The sequence below is a fragment of the Protopterus annectens genome, chromosome 17.part0, assembly GCF_019279795.1.
Source record: "Protopterus annectens isolate FY-2018-M chromosome 17.part0, PAN1.0, whole genome shotgun sequence".
Taxonomy (NCBI): domain Eukaryota; kingdom Metazoa; phylum Chordata; order Ceratodontiformes; family Protopteridae; genus Protopterus; species Protopterus annectens.
Window position 1 is genome coordinate 803,287,403 of NC_056751.1, and position 16,273 is coordinate 803,303,675.

Below are 16,273 nucleotides of genomic sequence, written 5' to 3' on the forward strand. Positions count from 1 at the left end.
ACACATTCATTTTTATGCCCTGGGCATCACACATGACCTGGCAGTTGATGAAAGGGAAGCCCTTGCGGTTAATGTAGGCCCTACCCCGCTCACCGGCTGGTGCTTTGATGCGTATGTGCGTGCAGTCTATTGCATCCACTACCTCAGGGTATTCTGCTATTTGCTGGAAGAGACACATATTGCTGGCCAATACCTCACGGGCATTGGGGAAATATACATGATCACCGACATGTGCTGACATGGCATCCAGGAACTGGTGCAGTACCCTGGGGGCTGATGCCTGTGATATCCCCATCATATCACCAGTTGGTCTTTGGAAGGTACCTGTTGCTAGTATTCTTAGGCCAACACATACCTTGGTTTCCACTGGGATGGGTTCCCCTCTGTTGGTTCTGTGTGTGAGGCGTGGCCTGCACAGCTCGACTATTTGCTGCAGGAGCTCTCTGTCCACTCTATAGCGCTCTGCTATCTCCAGCTTATGTAACCCGTGGTAGGTGACCCTGGGCCTGTACACTCTTCTCCGTCTCCTCACTGTGGGTTGTCTGGCACCATCTGCATTGTCACCACCCTGAGCAAGTCACCTATGTCTCATTATGACAGCTATGGCAGCCCCTAACATTTCTGCTCTGAGTTCAGCTTTTTCTGTTTTCACTTCTAATAGCTTACTCCTGTCTTGCAGTGTCTCTTGAGAGAAACATCTTGCACTGCTGTTTGCAGAGTTTTAAGTGCTGGGCTGGGCTACTATTCTGCCTGTGTAATTGCCTGCTTCTAATTGTTTTCACCTGCTAGCTCCAGCAGTATTCCCTGCTAGCTTCCTACTAATTCTGTTGCTTCCTTTTTCCTTTCTGTTTCCTCAGGGGGGAGCAGCCTGCATACCAGCAGAAACATGCTCACAGTGGCTTACACATGCGCACACATGCTTACACAGTTCAGGATCTGCCTATTCAGGTTAAAACGCATGCACACTAGCGCAAACAGTCTTACAATTCTGCCAACAGGCTCCCACATGCTCAGTCTGCCCTACACGCGCGCACACTAGCGTAAACAGTCTTCAAAGTCTACCAACACGCTCCCAAATGCTCAGTCTGCCTTACACGCACGCACACTGCCCTACTCGCGCTTCATGGTGCGCACGCAAGATGCACGACCAGCAAGAAACTTTGGTGTAAGTAATAGTGTACACCTTCCATTTCTTGACTTTCCCATGCTTATCTTGTGGCACTCCTCTTTCCCTGATCTGTGTCTGTCATCTGTCATGTTACACTGACCTCCAATGAACTGCATTTCTTTCTACCATTCCCCCCTGTGATGTCACCTATCTCCTACCCTATTCCTCCCCCTTATGTATCTCTTACACTACTCAGACTGTGCTCATTTGCTATGTGACTGTGGGATTCAGTATCCTAACCCTCATTTACATGAGATTGCCTACTAATGCTTAGTTACATGTCTTAGACTCAGCTTCCCCCCTTAGCAACCACTACATGGTGGCCATGTTGTTTTTGGTCTGCTGGTCCCTGCATTGTCATTCCATGTATTGCATAAAGCCCACATTTGTGGGTTTATAACCTTCATTTTTATGTTTTATACAGTGCAGCCCGTTTGCGTGGGGCTGCGCTGCGTTTAAACAATATTTTTTTTTAATTTTTGCATGGGTTACCTTGTCAATGGCCACATATTTGGCCATTGGCATGCTGCCTGACACATATGCACCCTTTATTTGGAGCTGACATGGCTCCATTGTGATTTTTGCAGAAACGTACTCAGTTGTCAACTGAGTACATTTCTGCAGCTAAAATGTCTCTTACACAGGCTGGTTTCTGCTTCGTGTATCGCTAATATACCTCATTTGCATACCTTTCGGCTGCAAGTGAGGTATTTAGCATATCCACGCCCAGTCCGTGTAAAAGACGTTTTAGCTGGTCTCTTACACGGAGTTTCGGGCTGTTCCTGGATCGCGAGGCTTGCATGGAGTGTTACACGTCTCTTACACTCCGTGCAAATCTTCGTGAATCCTGCCCAATATCTTTAAGCATTTCAAGCATCTTATTTTCATATTTATTTCTGTCTAATACCACAATTTGGCCTCCTTTATCTGCTGGTCTTATTATAATTTGTAAGTTATGCTGTAAATCTAATATGGCTTTAAATTCATTCCTTGTTAAATTATGCCATTTATACTTGTTTGTTTTATACTTCTGTTCATAGTACATCTTATAAAAATCATCTACACACAGCTGTTCGAAAGCATTTATAAGTGTACGCTGTTTAGGTATAAACAAACTAGGTTTCTTATATAAATAATCATTGCTTTCATTATTCTCAAACATAATTTTAAGCATAATATTTCTCGTAAACATTTTCAAGCCCAGAACTACATCCGTAATGTCAGTGTCAGTTGCTGGTATAAAAGATAACCCTTTTTGCAGTAAATTAATTTCATCAACTGATAAAATATAGGTTGATAAGTTAACTACTAAGTTTTTGTTTTGTTGAATGCTTTTTTCAAAGTGTATGGACTCACCCTGTCATCTTGTAGTTTCCTTTTTCCTCTCGTACTTCTTCCTCTCTGTTGTTGATTCTTGGCCCCTCTGCTTAGCGACCTTTCCCTGATAGGTAATGGAAACATTAGCGGCATTCTTTTTTGGTTCTGTACGGGCGTCAATTCCAAAAAAGGGGATTGTTGGTTGTGCTCCTGTTGCTTTACACTACTTTCTTCTCCATTGTGATGCACTTCTGCAGTCACTACGATGTTCTTCCTTCTAGCTCCCTGTGGCGTTCCTTCCCGTATGATGTCATTGGTTACGTTAACTTCATTACTCACATTAGACTGGCTCTCTAGTTCTGCTTGCTTTCTATTAGTATCAGGGACTAATTTCAATGCTGGATACCTGTTGTGATTAGAATGGTACGTCTCAGTACTAGATTGAGTTTTTGTTTGATTTACATTTGTTAGAAAATCACGAGGCCAAGTGAAAATATGACCTAGTGCACAATCTTTTCGATCTCTTTCTAATTTCTTCAACTTAGTTTGGGCCAGTTTCCTGGCATAACAGCATTATTAGTAGATTCTTCCAACATTTTAGTAGTTAACTCTGAAACATATTTGTCACAAATAGAGCGGTATTTAACTTTAATTGTATCTATTACATTGCTTGCTTCTTTTTTAGCATTGTCAATTAATAGCCTTAGTAACTTAAACTAGTGTTCAAATTTAACTTCTGCCATTCGCTCAATAGCGCTGGATCACAAGGATTCTGTGCTGGCAATTTCAGAATCCTTAGCCCACGAGGTATAATATTTTCTGTCACATAGACTTCAAGGTAGACTCTTTCATATTCCAACCTTTTTAGCTTGAATAATTCTTTTTCTAAGGCTTCCACTTCCATCAATATATTTCTACTCGCAACCTTACTAACTTTAACCCCACTACTTTCATTGATTCTCTCAAACTAACCAACTGGAACCCCCTAAAAATTCTACCACTAGACATAGCCATTGACTACTTTAACTCAACATGCCTAACAATCCTTAACTCCCTAGCCCCAATAAGAAATAAATGAGTCAAAACTAAAACTTCTCACTGGCCCACCAAAGATACAAAAAACACCATGCTACAAAGAGATAAAACCTGGAAAACTTACCTCCGTAACAATCAACCTGAGACTTTATTAAAATATAAACAGTTAAGAAACCTAGCCAAAAAACATGTCATTAGGGATAAAAAAATCATACTACCTAAAACTACAAGAAAATCTTGCTAGAAATCCTAAGCAATTCTGGAACTCTATTAATTCCCTCTTGAGGCCTGGAACAAAAAACAATCCCTGTCCTGACACTAGCAAATCCGACTCAGAAATTGCCACACTATTCAACTCCTTCTTTACCTCTTCAATAGCTGAGCTCACTAAGACCTTCACCAACAATAATCCCTCTCCCCTCCCTGCCCAATCCTCCCCTCTCTCCCCTCCCTACCCTAATTTTAAACTTAAACCGGTCTCTACCAACCTAATAAAAAAACTCCTCTATAAACTAAAGCCTTGCTCTAATGCCCCTGATGGCATTCCTTCCTCCTTCCTAAAAATAGCCTCAGATGCTATTGCTCTGCCTATCAGCATCCTGATCAATAGATCTATACTCGAGTCTTACATTCCCAAACTTTGGCGAACTGCTTATATTTTGTCTCTCCACAAGGGAGGCAAAAATAACAATGTATCTAATTTTCGGCCCATAGCCATCCTCTCCCCTATCTCCAAAATTCTTGAAAAATGCATCCATCTACAGCTCTTACCATTCCTTACCAAATATCAATTACTTTCCCCCACCCAACATGGCTTCCGCCCAGGACACAGTACTAACTCCGCCCTTCTCTCCTTCTTACATATCGTCAATTCGGCCCGCGACTCTGGATATTTAGTATCTTCCGTCCTGCTGGACCTTTCTAAAGCCTTTGATACCATCTCCCATACCCACCTCCTAAATCATCTCTCTAACCTTAACCTTTCCCAAGAAACCCTTTCTTGGTTCTCCAGCTATCTTGCTAACAGGTCCCAAGCTGTAAAATGGGGCCAAGCCACATCCTCTTTCCTCCCTACTCCCACTGGAGTACCCCAAGGTTCCATACTTGGTCCTCTGCTATTCAACATCTTTATTAGTGACTTCCATAAAGCCATTCCCAACTCCAAAACTGTCCAATACGCAGACGATTCTACTTTGATTTGCAGTGCCTCCAACCTAGTTGAACTCCAATTTCTAACTCAAAATGCCTTCTCTACCACTGAAGACTGGATGCTCCAAAACCACCTCTCTCTTAACGCTAATAAAACCAAGATCCTTCTATTCTCCCCTTCCATACTTGGTCCTCTGCTATTCAACATCTTTATTAGTGACTTCCATAAAGCCATTCCTAACTCCAAAACTGTCCAATACGCAGACGATTCCACTTTGATTTGCAGTGCCTCCAACCTAGTTGAACTCCAGTCTCTAACTCAAAATGCCTTCTCTATCACTGAAGACTGGATGCTCCAAAACCACCTCTCTCTTAACGCTAATAAAACCAAGATCCTTCTATTCTCCCCTTCCAAATCTTCCCCTGTAGATGAAAACTCCCTTTACATCACCAGCCATAATAACTCACAAATAGAGATTGTACACTCTGCCAAACTCCTCGGGGTCGCTATAGACAATCAGCTAAAATTTAACTCCCACATTCAGCAGAATATCAAAAAAACGCACATAAAACTTGGCCTACTTTACACAAATAACCTCTTCCTCTCTCCTTCCTCTAGGCTAACTCTTGCCACTACCTATCTTCTTCCCTCTCTCTTGTATGGCTCTCCCCTGTTCTCTAACTTATCCTCCACACTTACCTCTAAACTAGAGATATGTTACAACAAAATTTCTCGATTTGCCACTAGCGCCAAATCCTCCTCACGCGCGCCATTGCAGTTCCTTTCTCTCCCTTAACTGGCTTGAACTGCCCAACCTACTTGACTTTCACCAATTAACCACAGTCCACAAATTAGTATTCCAACCCTCAAACTGCCCCGCACTATCCAACATACTGCAACCATATTCCCCTCCTAGACCTCTTAGATCCTCTCACCAAAACCTACTTACCATTCATAATCCCAAGCACCCAGCTGGCCAGCTTCTCATATCCTGTACCCTAGCAAAAAAAATGGAACTCTTTGCCCTCCGCCCTACGGACCTGCAATAACCTCAATAGCTTCAAATCTCAACTCCATTCCTACTTCTTCCATAACAGGAAATGCAACTGCACTCTTCCACCTTTGCCTCTCAAACCCTCCACTCTCTTTACCCCTGGCTAACCCCTCCCCTCCTAACCTCTCCTCTCCTAGCCCCACTCTTAACTATTAATTTGTTTCTCATAACAAATTATCTCCACCAGCTATTACATTATGTACTCTTTTCTCTTTAACTAAACTGTCATTCCATTGATTGTTACTAGACTGCAGATTGAACCATATTGTTTTTGTATATGTATTTTTATACTATGTATGTTCACTGTGATTGAAAAATGTATCTAATAAACCTTCTGTGGAGCTTTTCTCCCCGGGCCTCCACTGAAAATGGGCTCACCAGCCCAGTGGACCTCCCCGGTCACCAAACTGAATAAATAAATAAATAAATAAAATAAAAAATATCACTTTTCATTGCTATAAAGTCTATATTGTCAGGTTCAGTTCCTTGCATTTGCAATGTAATATTTAATAGTGGATTCTTTATTTCGCTCACCTTGCTGACAAATTGTGTTACATTAGATACAGTCCATTTACTGCAAATTTTAGGGTTATAATCAAGTTCAATAGCTTCTATTTCATCAGTGCCAGCTGCCATCCTCCTGGTTTCATTGGAACACAGAAAATTCCAAAATGTAAAAAAACAAACCAACACCAACCAGGTATCTTTGCTTAATATATAATAACAGAAAAATTGCATAAATAGTAACAAAGCAAAGACTAGGCTCCAACTTTTCTCCAAAGGCAGACTGCTTTAATGGTGCACACAAGCGCTTTCACAATAAGCTTCTTCAGGTGTATGATTAGACATCATTGACACACCCTTTTTATACCATCAGATTTCAGCTTAAAATTAGTTCTTAAAAACGTATTACATATAATCTAAACATTTACATATAATCTAAAAATAAAAACAAGTGGTAAACTCAGACCAGTCCAACTGAAAAGGAGTCTACGGATGTTGTTAAAATTTATTGTGAGTGCTTTCATGCACCAAACATATATGCACTTCTTCAGACAAAAATTTAAACACTACAACCATTTATACCATCATAGGTTAATTAATTGTAGTGAGTTTACCACTTGTTTTTATTTTTATATGTTTCTTGGTTTTTGTGGTTTTTCATTTACATATAATCTAAAATGTCATACTTATAATAACTTATACTAATAAAACAATAAATACAAACATTAGTCATATAAATATATAACATAGTTATCTACGCAAAGGTCTATTCTTTAAAACTGGTCTCAATGAAATGTAGTCATTGAGACCATGACCTGCTTAGCCCTCACCCTCTACATGGATTGAACTCATAGTAAGCCATGATATATGCATGTTGTCTTCTTGCTTTACAGGCTGAGTGAACACATAGCATAATGTTTTCCTTCTTAACCAATACTATTGAGTGTGTATTCATATTCCTGCAATAATGGAGGAATACACAAACATTTGACGCACTAAATGCTATAGGCCCTCATGGTCCACACAGCTGCCACATAGCATCACATTTTACAATGCAGAACATATGGGTAGAAAGACAGACCTACATTAGTCTTTTGTTAAACAAACAGGATTTTAATAATATTGTGAATTGTGTAAAGTAGAATGGAGTAAAGGGATGTCTGTATGAGTCACTATTCATACATATACAAGTAGACTGTATGATACACTGGAAGTATTATGGATAACATATAAATGTGTAGTCATTAGAGGCCTAAGCATTATAGGCATCAGTGATATACAACCATATTGGGTGTGTGAGATGATGTACTTATATGTTGGAAAACAGAAACATCTAAAATGTTTATGTACATAATAAACTATATTAAACAAATGAACCCCATGAAAACTGAAGCCATAACCGCAGGGAAAACAATCATCTTGCTTGATTATCCAGATGAGCAAGTCATCAGAAGAGCTAAATAATGGGTTTAAAAGGCATATGTCAGAAATATGGGTCACAGCTATATCTCTAATTTCCTAAGGAATGCAAAGCTCTACTTAGGATTATGATGCTTACTTTAGGCACCCACAGTCTGTCTCCAAAACTCGGTGAGCATCCAACAAAGATCCCCAGCATCCCTCCAATGCAGGTCATTGTAGCAATGGCAAATATGCATGCCAATCTTGTAGATACCTGTATGATGTCAGGGCTCCCCTGCAATCCCATTCCAGATGTCAATCATCACAAAATTATGTGATCTGGCTGTCATGTAATGTCCCACTCTAATATAGATGGAGTCAGCATCTGGGTGGTCTCCTCCTTGGTCTAATTGGGTGTACAGACATGTCAAAGCCTCCTGGCAGTAGCTATCTCAATAATAATATTGATAAGCTTGATAAATCAGAATGTAATAAATTGCTCAGTGAGGTCCCCCTCAGTTCTCAGCAATGGTATGAAGTATAAATGTAACAAAATCACAATTTAAAAATGTGGGTCGCTAGTGTTTTTTCAAGATGGTTCTAGACTGCAGTTCTGTATCAGCTACATATATTGCTGTTTGTTTCCATTGTTATATTTATACTAGCATTGCCAGGCACCATTTCAGCAACAACACAGATATGCGGCAGGCACCAATTCCTCAGAGTTAGATAAAATCAGAATACAATCCTTAGGCCCTGCAAATGCTATACAACCATTAATTTAATGAAAATTAAAAAAAGCAAAGCTTTCAGACCAACAGTCCTTCTTCAGTGCTTACATAATCAAGAAATAAACCACCTATTAAGTAGTAAATTTAAAAAGTCACTTGACACAGCCAACCTATCATAAAACACTAACAATAAATAATAAAAGTTGTAAAAGAAAATGTATAAAGAAATAATAATATAAGTACTTAAAATTATTTATTATTATTATTATTATTATTATTATTATTATTATTACAATATAAGTACTTAAAATGATCTAAAATCAGTTTATTTTAACTTCATCTGCTTTAATTAAGCACTGGCTTTAAGCTCACAGTAGCATTAAGTCCTGGCAATACATCAGCCTTCAACCTAATAATCCATTTATACTCAGGCAGTTCTAATCTACTATTCATATCACCACATATTGTATTATTAAATAGAATATCAATAACTCTAAAATCAAAATCCTGCTCAAAGCCATTTCCCTGAACATGTTCAGCAAGTGCATTAGTTGACACAGATCTTTTTTATAACTGAATGATGTTCTATTATACATTCTCTTAACTTCCTTGTAGATTTTCCAACATAAAAACTTGAACATCGTTTACATGTAGCTAAATAAACAATGTTCGTACTATTACATGTCACTAAACATTTAAAAATAAATGTATTACTCATTACTGAATGTATAAATTCATAATCAAGGCAAAAGAGCAATTATGACGTGGATAAGTACCCATTTTATTCATGAAATTTCTTATAGGAGCAACATTTATTTCATTAAAACACAATTGTTTTTTCAGACTGGAGCAGTTCTTCAATGCAAAGCTTGGTTGATACCAAACAAGTTGACAAATTTCAGGCATAGCCTTCAAAATGGCCCAATTATTAGAAATAACTTCTTTAACTGATTCTGTGTGAGTATTAAATGTAGTAATATAAGGCATTCTTTTCACTCTTATTACCAGTCCTATTTTGTACAGTTTGATTATTAAAATACGGTCAAGCTTTATCATTTCTTTCTTTAAACACTTGCTCTCTTAAAGCACATAATAGATCTTGGCTATACCCTCTTTGGGCAAATTCCATACATATTTCATTGGCTTGTTCAATAAACTTAAGGTTATCAGTATTAAGCCTGCTGGCACATAAAAGTTGGCACTTAATGCTCTTAAAAGTATGCTTAGCGTGCATGTTTTTATTATGAAGAAACCTATTAGCATGCACTTCTTTTTGGTATACACTAGTTATTCAGAGTAGAGCCATCATATTCTATTCATAAATGTAAAAAGTTAATTTCATTTTCAGAACTATTCATTTTAAATTCTAAGAAGCTAGTAGTAGGTTTATACATTTTACAAATTCATCTAATTCATGATTACTCACTTTCCATATTAAAAATATATCATCCATGAATCTTTAAAAGAAAATAATCTTAGTTTTAAATTGCTCAGGACCATTAAATATATATATAGTTCCTCCCACTTCCATAAGGTTAAATTAGAATATGTGCTAGCAATAGGAGTACCACTTGCCACACCAGCTGTTTGATGATATAGTTGTTCATTAAAAATAACAGCATTATTTCAAGAACTAGTTCAAGAAGTTCACATAACATTTCTATCACTATATTCTGTATTGAGATAACTTTATTAAGAAACTCTCAAATGGCATCTACCGAATAACAGTTTGCAATCACTGTAAACAGTGGTTTTATATCAAGAGTCACAAATATAAACTTGGTAGTCTTTTCATAGAATACCATTCATAAATCTGTGTCAGAAAATATCTGTTATCATGAATATAGCTTTCTACATGAATTAAAAAATGACTTGAGTCTATCTTGTAAATAAATAGAAATAGGTTCTGTCGCCCACCCTCCACCAGACACTATCAGCCACCAGACACTATCGGCCTCATTGGAGGGTGTGACAGAGATTTACAAATTTTTGGTAGACCATATAAAGCTGGAATAACTGGGCAAGGCACAGTAAAGTAATTAAACAGTTCTATAGTAAAATCATTCATTATTTGTAGTTTGCATATACACATATTAATATTACTAATTAATCTAGAAACACTAGATCTAACAATTCTCTTAAAAGTAGTCTCATCAGTTAATTTATCTTCTCTTGAACTGACTGCATCTGAGATTGAACTGCTGAACAGAGGTCTGAAATTTATCCCTTCAGACTCTGATAGTATTGTAGAAGCCGTTACAGATTTGAAGCTGCTTTTGAGAAACTTAAATTTAAAATTGTTTTTTAAAAACTCTCTTTCAGCAAACCCACATGTATGTAAAAAATCCAGTGCATTTATACCTATAAGCAACCTGGTTGTAGCAGCATTTCATGATATCTGAGAGGAGCAGTTACATAAACTTTATGAGCAGAAAGAAAGGATGAAGTTCTATAATTTATCAAAAAGTGAGCATGAGACCTTACTGAGTTTACAGAACAATCCGAACATTATTATAAAGCAAGCGGATAAGGCAGGCTCAATTGTTGTAATGAACAAGGAAGATTATATTATGTACATGAACGACTTTTTATCTGATGAGACTACTTTAAGATAATTGTTAGAAGAAGCTATGATTATACAATACATGGATGACTTCATTCTTCTCTGCCCATCTAACAACCTATTTTCTACAAACCATCACTCAAAATGCTTTTGACTCCATTGAAAACTGGATCAATGAAAATCAGCTTCTCTAACCGCCACCAAAAAAAAAGGTTCTCCTATTTACTTCCTAAATCTCTAACACCCCTTAAAACAACTTTAAAATATCTTCTCTTAACAACGTAATATCTCATACCAAGCTACTCAATGTTACAGGGGAAATTTGACCTACGTATTCAAAATTACATAAAAACAACTCACCAGAAACTTGGTATGCCATACAAGTCAAAAGAAATTCCTCACCTATACTTCTAGAGTAGCACTTGCTAAAGCTTATTTAATCACATCTATATTCTATCCCCCACACAAACATTTTCACCAATATACAGTTCTCTCAACAAACTAAAATGGACCACTGCTACCATTACATAGCTAGATTTGCAGCAAACATGCCCTTCATATCCCATCATTGCTGTGCCTCAAGTCCTTAAACTGTCTTGAGTTATGCCACTACCTTAAGTTTTCTTAACTTCTCCTTGACCAGAAAATCATATTCAAACCACCATTCTGCCCTGCAATCAGCTCCATTCTTAATCCCTACCAGCCCAGCCATCCACTTGGTCAACTGAAAAAATATTCCTTGAGATTTACAAACCAAGAAAATCAGTAGATCAATTCCTTTACTCAAACTCAGTGGCAATAACCTGAAATTCATGCCTTAAAATCATTCTTTTTTAACTCTCACCTCTGGTCCTGTCTCTTAACTGGTTAGTATTTCTAGAATTCATGCTATATCTTATTGTTTATATTCCACCTATTATTTATTTTCTTCTTATCCCCACATTTCATTTCTCACCTGCATCTTTTTCCTTCTCACTTCCTAATTTTGTGAATGCACCCTTCTTCCTTTCCTTAACAATCTTTATCTTTTTGCCTCAGAACTTTTTCTCTTCCATCTTATTGCCTGAAATTGTTGTCTTCATATATTATATCCAAATCAGAGTTTTATTATTTCATTGTTTGTTTCATCAAATTTCCTCTGCTAATAATGTGTGTGTGTGTGTGTGTGTGTGTGTGTGTGTGTGTGTGTGTGTGTGTGTGTGTGTGTGTGTGTGTGTGTGTGTGTGTGTTCTACCAATCCGCGTAATGTTGAACTGAAAATATGCAGCTGCATATTAGCAAAAGTGAATACACATTCGCTAATATGCAGCTGACATGTTAAACTAAGATTGCGGTACAGTACAGATTAGGAAATGTCCCCTTTTCCTCACTGTAGTGCAATCTCCGAGTTGGTATATCTAATGTGCAGGGGGTGTGGGGGGTGTAGTCCCCCACATGGAGGGTGCAAGGGGGCTTGTCCTTCTGCAAAAATGTTACTGGTAACACAGACTTTTGACAATGGAATGTCAATTCCATGGTTACCATTTCTGACATTTTAGTAGTACAGTATTACCAAATTCGGAGAAAAAAGTTAATCAAAATGTGGAAAAATGTTTTACTTTTCTACAATTTCATAGTAAACTAAATATATATATATATATATATATATATATATATATATATATATATATATATATATATGTATATATATGTATATATATACATACATATTATATATACCTGAGTTTTACTATTCTATTATTTGTCTTTCATCTCTTTGCTTAATATTACATTATACCTTCTTATTTTTTGTAACCACTCAGTTCATGGCTCAACCCAACTTTTTCACCCTTTTACAGCTCATTGTCCTCTGATAATGTTTTACAACCAATTACTGTATGCTGTTTGTCTAATGTTTACCCACTGTCTATTTGTGTATCATTTGTTTATACAATTATACCATTATATACCTGTTATTTACCTGTATACATTTTGTCTACACAATTATACTGCTTTTATATATATGTATTTCTGTGTCTTTGTGTGTGTGTATATATATATATATATATATATATATATATATATATATATATATATATATTATGGGTCTACTTTAAAACATTGAAATTTTATTTTTTATTTATTTTTTATTTTACATTTGCTTACCGGGAAAGTCCGACTGGAACATGGTCCATTTACAGCGGAGGCCCAGAGAGAAAAGCTCCATAATATAACAGTACAAATACAACAAATGACAAAAAAATTTCTGTACAGAGGCATATATACAATCAGAGCTCCATGTCTTTATATGACAACACATAATCCACAAATGACAGAAAATTTCAATACAATGGCATATATACAATCAAGGAGATTTTTTGTACCCTAGTTTGATTTGAGCAAGCTTGGTATATAGATAGCAAAACTTTGAATTCCGTATTGGTAGTACAAAGCATAAAAATGAAGGAATGGAATCTGGAAAATATTGCTATTCGGGAGATATATCATAGCGTGAGAAATAGTTTGTAGGCTAGTAGTTCCTGATAGGGAATATTTGAGTAGTAGAGAATAGCTGAGGTAAGCAGTGAGGAGATGAGGTGTGGCAAGTTAGGAGGAGAGCAGAGAATATTTTATATGATACAGGGACAGAGCCATGATTGCAAGAGGTGTGACTTTAGTGATGTCTTGAAAAGTGAGATGGATGGTACAGAGGAGATACTATGGGGGAGGTTATTCCATTCCCTAGCAATGGTGTGGGAGAACAGACTTTTCCCTGTAGTGATATTGGCTTTGGTTATGCAGAGTAGGGTTTTGTTGGATGAGCGTAGAGGGCAATTTGCAGAATATTGGTTTAGAAGTTGATTTAGGACTGGTGTTTTCTGGGGATTCCTTATTGTGTTGAAGGTGAGGACCAATTGCCGATAGGTAATTAGCTGAGGGAGTTCTAACCACTGTAGTTGCTTCAGGGCAAGACAGTGATGACTTCTAAAACTGGAGTTGTTAGCAAATTTTGCAATTTTATTGTAACATGACTCTAGTTTGTTTAGGTCTGTTTTCCTGATATGAATTAGGACTGGTGATGCATACATTAGGGTAGACAAGAGGTAGGTTTGGGCTAAGGAGATTTCATAATGTTGAAATTCAAAACATTGATTCCAAAACCCAAAACACTGAAAACCCAAAACAATGAAAACTCAGAACACTGAAAGCATGCTTCATAACATTGAAAACTACAATGCATATGTAAACGATACGCCCCCTGCACCACCCTTGGGGGGTTCTGCCTCTCACACCCCCTCGAACTTAAATATACCAACTCCGAGATCACACTACAGTGCAGAAGTAGAAATCTTTCCATTCCACACTGTATGGAGATGCTGGTTCCCCATGATCAACATTTCAAATGTTGATCATATGGTCTCAGCCATATGAAAGTCGGCATTCTGAAATGTCGACCATGTGAAGGGGACCTATATATATATTTATATGCTATTTACCTATATAATATCTATGAAGCTTTTCTCCCGGGGCTCCATAGAAAATGGATTTTATGCCCAGTCAGACTTTTCTGCTAATCAAATATCAAATAAATATATAAAATAAATAAATCATTAGTGTAAGAGTGAGTGAAACTTAAAATTGTAATGGTAGAATTTGTGTCTTTAAAAATGCAACAATGTAACAGTCTTGCTCCACAAAACAAATATATCATCCAAAAATCTCAAGTACAAATGCATTTTGGGAAAAAATCATAAAAGAAGACATATTTATTTTCACAAACATTCACAGACACCCTCCCATAGCTATTTCATTTTTTATTTAAAAACTCACAATGAAAAAAATATGTAATTATTCTCCAAAACCATGGACAAGAAATCTGAAATAGAAAAAAGTAAGTGCTTCTTTAAAACATTCTGTACCAGTATCATTAGGTTTGGAAGTAACCAAATCTTTCACATAGGTTGTAACATTCTGTACCAGTATCATGAGGTTTGGAAGTAACCAAATCTTTCACATAGGTTGTAACAAAAGTCAAACTTTCATCAAATATACTTTACTTTATTATGTCTAAAAATGCCAAGAATTTATTGGAATGCAAGTGTGTTTATTAAGAAAACCCTTCAGTTTATTGCTGACATAAACAGCAAATGGCTCCATTTTAGACTGTGTTGATGAAACTATTTGTCTCAAAGGTGGGTTATAGATGTTTTTTGTGAAACTTCTCAATTCCAAATATTGTGAGAATTAAAGAATCTAATACCAAATAAAAATTTATATAAATGCAAGTCAGTGCAATTTTTCCATCAACAACTTGTTGACAAAGTCATCAAATCGACCATATGCAATATTGGTTTAATTCCGAGAGACATCATAATTCTCAGTGTTTGTCAGAATGATGAACATTTTACCTGCATAGTTGTATCTCCTACCTTTTCCAGCTTCCTAACTCGGATATTGTCATTACTACGTACATTCATCAGCAAATCTAATTCCTGTTTAGTTAAATTGTAATACCTGTTTTTGATGTTCCTGTCAAAAAGCAATGGGACTTAGTGTCACAGATCTTTTAAAATATAACTAACCTACTTGGAAAAGAGGGAATGAATGTACTTTAAACACCACTCTTTCCCAATTTGAAGTAACACACCTCAAGCGTTTGCTATTAAATAATAATTCAAGTTTCATTTTCCTAACAAACAGTATGAATTCTAGCAATAAATCAGTTACATTTTGTTTACGTGACTGGACAAACTTTAGTCCTTTCCTAAAATGGTTAATACCAACTGAATTATTGGCAACCAACAATAATTAAATATTTTAAATCCATTATGTTCATAAACAATTTGTCCTAATTCCTTGTCTGATCTCAACCTCCTCTTCCTCTCCTGAAATAATAGGTGTTCCATCCATTGTTCTCCCAGTAATTCCCAGTTGCTGCACCGCTATCATGATTGGCTCTCACAGATGCCAGCCTCTTTGATCTCCTCACTGAAGGGTATACGAACATATATATGACCTAGAAACAAGCAAACAGACTAATGCATTGTACAAACACAAACAAAGCTGTAAAAATGCATACTATACATTTTTTGTGATAGAAAGGGTGGAAAAGAGTGGCAGAGGGGGTTTATGGTAGGAATGTTTGGAGTACAGAGAATTATGGTGGCAGATAAGTTTGGAGGCCAATAAGCCACCGGGTCTCAATGAACATATCTCCATAGCCCCATTATTAAAACTGAGAGCAGCAAAACTGTGATATGCATTTGCACTTTATGTGAATTTTATCACATTTTTATCCATGTTTTCCAATAGTTACAGTAGGTCTTTAAGCTTTTTTGTATTTGTATTTTTATTAAAACGTTGGGTTTGT